This window comes from Panthera tigris, chromosome C1 (assembly GCF_018350195.1).
Source record: "Panthera tigris isolate Pti1 chromosome C1, P.tigris_Pti1_mat1.1, whole genome shotgun sequence".
In the NCBI taxonomy this organism is placed as follows: Eukaryota; Metazoa; Chordata; class Mammalia; order Carnivora; family Felidae; genus Panthera; species Panthera tigris.
The window spans coordinates 176,999,581-177,008,647 of NC_056667.1; the positions used below are offsets into that span (position 1 = coordinate 176,999,581).

Sequence of the window (9,067 nt, forward strand, 5' to 3'; positions counted from 1 at the left end):
TATGTGATTTTTCATTTATCATTCTTCATTAAGTTTTTATATATTTTTCATCCTATTTCAGGGCTATCTTGACTGTTTCATTAATCTGTCAAGTTCTGTGCTATTACCACACCATCTAAATTATTGTAGTTTCATAAAAGTTTTTATATCTAGTAAGCCAAGTACTCATTCATTACTCTTTTTCTTAACATTTTTTTAAAGCTGGTCTCAACATGTCACTTTTCAAGATGACTCTTAGAATCGTTTAGACAAGTTAAAAAATTTCATGGGTGTTTGGATTTGAAGTTTACAATAAATCTGTAAATTAATTTGGAAAGAACAGCATGCTGCTAATGCCTCCGTAAGCTCTTATCAGGGAAGAACATGCTATTTTTTTAATCTATAAAAATAAAAAAATATATATATGCATATTAATGTTTATTTATATTTGAGAGAGAGAGACAGAGAAAGAGAGTGTGAGCACTGCAGTGGCAGAGAGAGAGGGAGACACAGAATCTGAAGCAGGCTCCAGGCTCTGAGCTGTCAGCACAGAGCCCTACGTGGGTCTTGAATTCACAAACCTGGAGATCATGACCTGAGCTGAAGTTGGAAGCTGAACCGACTGAGCCACCCAGGCGCCTTAAAAATATATATTGGTATACAGTATTATAGATTTATTGATGTAATCTTAGATGTTATTCAATAAGATTAGTTTTAGGCATTTTGTATGTTTTGTTACTATGGGAATTGGAATGTTTTCCCACAGTATTTACTAACTAATTTTAGCTGATGTCTTGGAAAGCTCTCTATTTTTGTATACATATCTTCAGCTTTGCTGAACTTTACTAATTATGACTCTTTCAGTTGATTCTCTTTGGGTTTTTATGTATATAATTGTATCACAGGCAAATGCTGCTGATTTTATCTCCTACATCCTAAAAGTTTACCTTTTTTTGATTTCAAATTTTTGAAGTATTAACTAGAACTTCCAGATCTGTGTCCAGTGTTCACAGTAACATGGTGTGTCTTCATTTTATTCATCTTCTAACCTTAATGTCTCAAGTAGTTCAAATTTAGTGTGGCTCTGGCTATTAGGTTAAGAATGGCCTTCTTTTTCATGATAAGGACCTATTCCCTTTCTTGGTTACAACATGGATTTAAATTTCTGAGTGTTCATTTTTCTAACTGGATCTATTGAACTAATATATTAGATGAGTTGTTTACTGCAGAATAAACTCGATTTGTGTTTCTAGGATATGCTATGTTGCTTATTGGACATTCTTTGTATTATACTATAGACTTTAGTTGACTAGATGGTTTGTTGGTTAGGATTATTGGAATCTAAAGTTACAAATGAGACAAGGCTGCGGTTTTAATATGTTCCTCGATCAGATTTTGGCACGGGGGCAGCAGATAGCTTTCCAAAAGTATTGTTGGTGTATTACAGTTTTTTTTTCCTATTTCCTGAAGCATATATTGCATAAGGATTTGAAAGACGTCACCCATAAAACTAACTGCTCTGGATCACTTTGGAGGTAAATTTTTTAAAGTTGTTCCATAATCTTTTATGATTTCCTCTAACCGAGTTTCTTCTACATTAGTCATTTTCAGTAACTTATATTGCTTTTCACAGAATTGTCCTTTCATGGAGATCTCAATGAATTGGGCTTCCAAAGAATGATTTGGATGACCGTGTTCAGTTCTCCCAAGGTGGCGCATAATGTCTACCATTCCAGATGCCAAGGAGAGAAGTGAATTTATTATCGGCATTGGATGCCTTACAGCTTAATTCTTTCCTGGAAACTGGTTGAAAAGGGCTGGAATAGAGTTAACATAACACATTAAAATAACTGTAAGAACCTCCTCATCTGTTTTTACAGTCTATCTCTCCTTCTTATATTTACTTACATGTGGATTAAATCTTTTTAGATTTGTTTTAATTTTTTTCCCCAAAGAGCCAGCTCTTGGATTTTATTTATGATTTTAATATGATTCTGTTTATTAATTTGGTCATATATGCTTTCAGCCTTACTGTTTCCTTTCATCAGATTTTATTAGGTTTCTTTTGTTGGACTCTTCTTAATGATTTGATTTGAGTAGCTAACTCATTTCAAAGGGGATAATAAGAACACTGGAGCTGAATGGCTAAGGTGAAGGATGAGGCAGGGATAGGTAGAGATCTCAGCTCCAAAGGCTGTTATAGTTAGGATAAGGGTGGGCCATCAATGCAAAAACAGAGACTTTATTTTGAATAGCTATCACTGGGTGTTAGTGGCTTGTAGAGGTAGGAAAACATTATATACTCTGTGGACAGTTTTACTCTACAGTCTGCCCAGAATGCACTGTCTTGTAAAGACAATCTGTGCTGATTAACTCATTCCTTGGTTATAAGATCTTTGTGGAGGGTCCACCATGAATGCTACATGTGGAGCGCTGTCCAAGGGGCAACGCGAAATACACAACAGGAGCTGTGCCACTTTTGAGCCTGTCATTGCAAAAGCAAACTAAGTTTGTAGTAGCCATTCAAAGGAGAAAGATCATAGTCAGGATCTGGAATACACAGAGAAGACGTTCTGAAATGGCAGAAGGTAAGCTGGGTCTGAAAGGAGGAAAAGGTGAAGGGGTCAGCAATAAACTTCACTAATTTGGAGTGCAGTGTGGAGAGAGCCTAACGGCGATGAGAGTGTAGATTGTGGATAAGTAGAGAATGTGTTGATCATTTCCCCCAGCATGTCAGGCTTATGGAGAACCTTCATAAGGCAGCACAGTTGGTTCCTTAGTGCAGTAAATGATGGGGGAGCCATTGAAGCTTCTTGAAGAAGGAGTGCCTGGTGAAAGCATCCTTTTCACGCGGTCAGGTTGGCAGTAGTATTCAGGCGGGATTGAATCTGAAAATCAGGGAAGAAGTCATAGGTGTTTAGGTATGTGAATTTAGTGACTAATAGAATACCAAATGAAAGGGTGGTCCTGAGAGGTGACAGATGGAAAATCAGAGAAAGACAGGGAAAGACTAAAGACGTCTCTCAGTATTGGTTCTCCAATATTTGAGACAGGATGGTCACACAGGGACCCTATTTGAGAAGTAATGTGATGTATACTGGAATTTTAGACTTCTTGAGTTTGAGGGTATGGCTGGACATCCACTCAGAGAGTGGCTGTGGTTGGCTGGGGTGCAGAGCAGTAGGGGATATAGAGGTTTGGGACCAGAACAATGGACTTGGATGAACCTATGAGGAAGTTAACTGCAGATAGAGAAGAGCAGAGGACAGGGGCCTATGGAGCTCCAGCAGAGTTTTAGAGATGATTGGAGAATAAATTCAAAGCATGTAAGCGACAACGGAGATGGGAAGTGGTATCTGGGAATCGAAGCCAGTAGGTATAAAACGGCACGTTGGATTAGTTGGGCAGCAAAAAGAGAAACATGTGCTGCTTGAAAGAAGGAAAACAGGGTTAATGAACAATAACACGAATGCCGGTAACGATAATGACGGTAATGCTAGGAAAGTTTTTGTTTAGTATAAACATTGGATTATGCTTGAAGGTGTGTAGGGAAAGGCAAAAAGAAGTTATACAGGGAAAGAGGTTTCAGTAGAGGGGCAAATTTTAGGCTTTCTCTGAAAAATATTAACTATACTGACCTATGTACATTCATCAAATTGAACAGAATATGGTTGTTAGGAGAGGTTCAGATCAATTAAACTAGATGGAGCCTACTCTCAGAATGATATGTTCAAGTCAGAATAAAGCGCTATTCATATTAGTTAGCATATAATATCCAAGAGCAAAGGAATTGCCAATTGATGACAAATATGAACCAAGTTCATGCTAAGAAATTGTAGGGTAGTTAAAATCCAGGGTTAATCTGTTCTCAAGAATAACTGGATGGTTTTATCAATGTTGCTGTTTGGCCCTTCAATAAATGGAATCTACGTGTCTTTGAAGTTTATAAATCAAAGTGACTTTGATATGAGCTGCTTTGGAATAATTGAAAAAATACTGGCTTTTTTTCATTTTCCTTTTCTCTTGAGTTGTTACTGAAATTTGCATACTTCTCTCAGAGTAATAAAATTTCATCTAAAGTTCAAGGCAGCCACTTACACTTTGTTAAACTCTTAAGTTTAAGAAAATATTTCTCAGAGTGGTGATATACTTGTGGCTGAAAACTACAAGAAAATAACCGGGTACATAGTGTTTTCTTTCCTTTCCTTCTTTCCCTTTTCTTGTTTTCTTTCTTTCTTTTTTTAAGAGAGAAGGAGTAGAAAACCCTGGAGAAACAAAGTAGAAAAGCATTTTTATTTCTGATCAAAGAGAAAAAGATAAAGATGTACATGTCAAGTGTGATTTAAAAGACCTTGCCCTTGCTTATGCTGAAGAGGAGGGAAGCAGGCGAGGAGCTGGGGGATTGAAGTTAGAAGCAAGGCCAGGGTGCTTGGAAATGGGGTCATCCCGCGGGAGGCCAGCGCAAAGATCAGAGTGTGTGGGGGTGTCTAGATGAAAATGGAGAAGGGCTGGCGAGGAAGAAAGAGATGGGACCTAGGAAAAGTCCGCAGGAGCCCCCTAAACTAGTTTGACTGTGTTCTTTTGTATGAAACCCCCGCCTCTGAAGCCCAAGGCCTCACCTTTAGGGCTGCTAGTCTGTTAAAGGGCTAAAGACCCACCAGGCCGAAGTCAGCATCTCTCTGCAGTTGCCAAAGAAACATTCTTTCTTCAGGTCGAAATGTAGTTTCTCTAAGACACAGTATTATATTTTTTCTCCAAAAACCTTTCTTATTAGGCTTAAGTTTGCTCTCCCTTCTGGAAAAAGACCCTACAGAAGAGAATGATATCACTGGGCTCTGTTCATATTCACAGACTCTTCCTATGCTGCTGGAAAGTTGGTCAGAGTAAAACTGGAGGCGGGGGGAGGGAACCTGAGGTATATGTGCCGCTCCCCTGCTTCTGGGATGTTCTCAAGCGAATCATGGTGCTGAGATTTGCTGCCCAGGGTGGTTCCGATGGTGTCTTGAGTCAGAAGGGAAAGACGTTTTCTATAGAGAACTTTCTTCGGTGGATTTAGCAAATCCATTATCCTATCAAAAGAGTTTGGTTTGCTTCACATGAACAGGATATTTTGGGAAAAAAAAGAACAACCTGGAGAGGAAGGACAGTGAACTTGTTAGGGGTATGGACTCTGGAGCCAGGTTGACTAGATTCACATCCCAGAGCCACTGGTGGCCAGCTAGGTGATCTTGGGCAGGGGCTGAACCTTTCGGTGCCTCATTTCTTCATCCACTAAATGGAGATGATGGTAATGTGACAATATCTATCTAGCGATGTAGCATACGATGATAATACTAAAACAATAATGACAGTAATAATACAAGGTTGTACTGATAAAATTAGTTGGTATATGTAAAGGGCTTAGAACTCCCCTTGGCACATATGAAGTACTTCGTAATTTATCTTTAAAAATTTTCATGCTTTTAAAGATTCTATTTTTTTATTTTATTAAAAAAATTTTTTTTAACCTTTATTTATTATCGAGAGACAGAGAGAGACAGAGCATGAGCAGGGGAGGGGCCGAGAGACGGGGAGACACAGAATCCGAAGCAGGCTCCAGGCTCTGAGCTGTCAGTACAGAGCCCAACGCCGGGCTCGAACTCAGGGACCGCGAGATCATGACCTGAGCCGAAGTCGGATGCCCAACCGACGGAGCCACCCAGGCGCCCCTAAAGATTTTATTTTTAAGTAATGTCTACACCCGATGTGGGGCTCAAACTCACAACCCCAAGATCAAGAGTCACAGGCTCTACCCACTGAGCCAGCCAGGTGCCCCACTTTGTAATTTAGTTGTTGTTATTAGTAAATGATGAATTCAGTGTTGGACACTGATCCAATATCTTATGTTTTCTGTAACATGTGGGTTATGGTTTGAGGTCAAAGTTATCTATAAAGTTTCCTTCCTCCCCAATATTTCCCTTGTTTTATAGAAACCAACTCATACTTCTCCTGCTTGAAAATGGCAATAATGTTGTTTACTTACCATCTGGATATTGCGTTCCATATTTTTGTTCTTGTGCCAAGACAAAATGCAGATCTTTGACTGACTACTTCAATATAGCTCAGTTGATTTAGTTCAGTGAATTGCTATTGGCTCCATCCACTGAGACAGCTCTGTGAGTTTTTTCTTTTTTATTTTTTTAAATGACATTTGAATGAGTCATTTGCTAATTTTTTTTTAAAAAGGAATTTCTTTTTTGGAACTAGAACACAAAAGCTTCCTGGCTTCTAAGCACTCAAAATTACAAATAAGGTGACTAAAGTCAGTGATAGAAAAATCTGGAGGGAATTATTTATACTCTCAATCTTCCAAGAAAATGCTGAGGAGGGCCCATTTGCTTGAAAAGGAACTTGGTGATTGGGTTTCTTTTCCATTTCTCATAGTATGTTTCTAGTGGTAGGAATTCACGGATACGTTATCAATTTGTTCAATTTATTTTTTCTAAAACCTGTATTGGGTGTCTACTTCATGGAAGGCAAAACAGTGTCCTAGGTGCCAGGGTGCAAAAATAGATTAAACAGGATTCTGGGCCTTCAGGAGCTCGCCATTTTGTGGAAGGGATAAGACGACATAAGGATAATTCGAATATATGACAATTTCCTAAATGGCATATCAGAAAGAGTCCCACAAAGATTTGGAGGAGAGAAGCAGCAAAGTTAGCACCATTTTCATGAATTAAATAATATTTGAGTTGGATATTGAAGGACAGGTAGAATTTAGACAATAAGAGAAATTGGCAAAGGTAAAATGGAGAGATGGGAAAGAGCAGGAGACATTTTTAGGGAGAAAACATATTATCCAGCACCCCAGGGCTGCTCTAGACCCTGAAGATAAAAGCTGAATGAGCTGATGGGTGGCCAAGCTCAATGGAACATGCACAGCTAGTGGGTAGAAACAGAATGTATCTAAGTAAACGAATGAGGTAATCTAACGGGAGAGATTCTATACAATCAAAATAAAATAATAAAATGGCAAGTGACAGTGTTGGGAGGAGAAGTTACTTTCGAGGGGGTCGGGCAGGAAGGCTTCTTTGAAGAGGGGAAATTTGATGTGAGACCAGAATAAGGAAAAGCCTTTTGAAGGCCTAGGGAGGCTTGTTTGATGAACACAAAGGCCAGAGTGGCTAAAGAGTCATGACCAGTGGTGAAGAACACTAAGGCTGCTGTGTGGAAAAGGACTGTGGAGTATGGGGGGGTCAGGACGGAAAGGAGAGAAATCTCTGGGAGTTTATTGCAGCAAACAGGCAGCAGATGATGCGGCCTCAGACTGGGGAGGCAGTGGGGAGATGCGAGCTAATTCTGGAAAGACAGGGAGTCACAGAGTGCAGGGCTTCACATTCTCTCAGTCTGAGAATTTGAAATTTATTCTGGAGGTAACAGAAGAGTGAAATTATTTATGGATTTAGAATTTTCCAGTGGCTATGCTTTGATCTGTTTTTTTTCCTGTGGAAGATACTTTTTTTTTTTTTTTTTTAACACACCTTTGGTAATTGATTAGTACCTTACATAATGAGCACTCTGCGGTACCCTAGTGATTTGACAGATAAGTGCCTCTTAGAAAGTTGTCCACTTTATAACTACCGTGGAATCAGATCTTGGGAACATCTTCAGATACACAGAATAGAGACACAGATTTTTTTTTTTTTTTTAGCATAATGAGTCTACATTATAATATTAAGAGTGGTTGATAATAACAAAAGAAAGTTTTGTTGTTCACATAGATGCTCTCGTCTGAGAAGCAGGGATGCCCAAGAAAAAGGTTTATAAGACCACAGGAAATGTAAATAGTGGGGAGCTTTGAGGAACAGGGAAAACTAAAAAGCTTATCTCCACCTAAAAGCGAGCAGTCATTCCTCAACTGCGGCATTGTGGATATTCTGGGTTTCTTTAAGGGAAGAATCTGAAAATTTCCTAATTTTAAAAAGATAGAAATTAATTAAAAGAAATTCCTACACTACATTTCCAAAGTGAAATGTATTTGTAGGTTTGTTTCAGGCTGGGGGTGGGCATACTTTGTAACTTCCTAAGTGAAGTCTCCTCCAAGGCCCATTAAACAGCTCTGCTCTGGCTCATCCACGGTGCAGCTAGAAACAAAACTCAGTACTTTGAAAACTGACACCTGATGGGGAGGAAATAGAGGAAAAAAAGCCTGTGTGTGTGGTGGGAGAGGCTGAACGCGAAGAGGAAGAGGAAGAGTAAAGGGATGCTCAGTGAGGCGGCTGGTGTGGTCTGATGGCAACAGCTGGGAGAAACAAAGAAACATCCTGCGTGCCATCATCGGTACCCCATGAGTGTTTGTGATCATAGGACAGTTAAGACTATTTCCTTTGTAGCTACAGACTGTACCTGCATGTCTTTCCAGACTCTGTAGGGCTTACGGAATCTTGAAGTAACCTAGACCCTTAGCATCTGTGACTTCATTTTCAATAATTATAGATATAAGCTTATTTTCATTCTTAAAATTAGTATCCCATTTAAAGTTTCTTGTTCAGTTAAACTAGCCTTCCCATTAGCCCTCTGGGCCACCCCAATTCTTAGTGACCTTCCCATTAGCTGAGTATACAGTCCTAATTATGGAGCATACCTAGAAATCAATCAGTCTGATGCTCTTTTGTGACCTCTTTGCTTTGTTGTTATATTTGACAACAATGAATTCACTTTTTTTGCATGGATTTATCTTGTCTTCCCAAATACTGAGTAATTTTGAAGGCTGAAGATCTCAGCTTATCTTTCTTATACCCACCAGAGAGTTTAATATGGTACTTTTTTCAATTAGCAATAATCGCGCCTCGGATAAACCTCATTGGCTACGATACTGCCACTGAGCAAAGCTTAATATGGTACTTTTTTATCCAAAAATGTTTCTTATGTACAAGGTAACAAAATAGTGAAGTGAAGAGCAGAAAATCACACTTTAGCCAACCATACTGTCTATATGAGATAAGAAAAACTCCTTTGGTTATTTCATCACCACCGCCCCTCCCCCCCCCCCCGCCAGGTTTGAGAATTGATTTTTTAAAAACGTCATTGATGACTATTTTGTCATTGC

The 9,067-nt window shown here is 39.1% G+C and overlaps 1 non-coding gene across 1 annotated transcript; it reads right to left on the reverse strand.

Moving 5' to 3' along the window:
* Nucleotides 1–8,705: 8,705 nt before the first annotated feature.
* On the reverse strand, nt 8,706–8,851 carry LOC122241592. Its single transcript, XR_006221842.1, has one exon. It is a non-coding gene; the product is annotated as a U4 spliceosomal RNA (small nuclear RNA).
* Nucleotides 8,852–9,067: the final 216 nt, after the last annotated feature.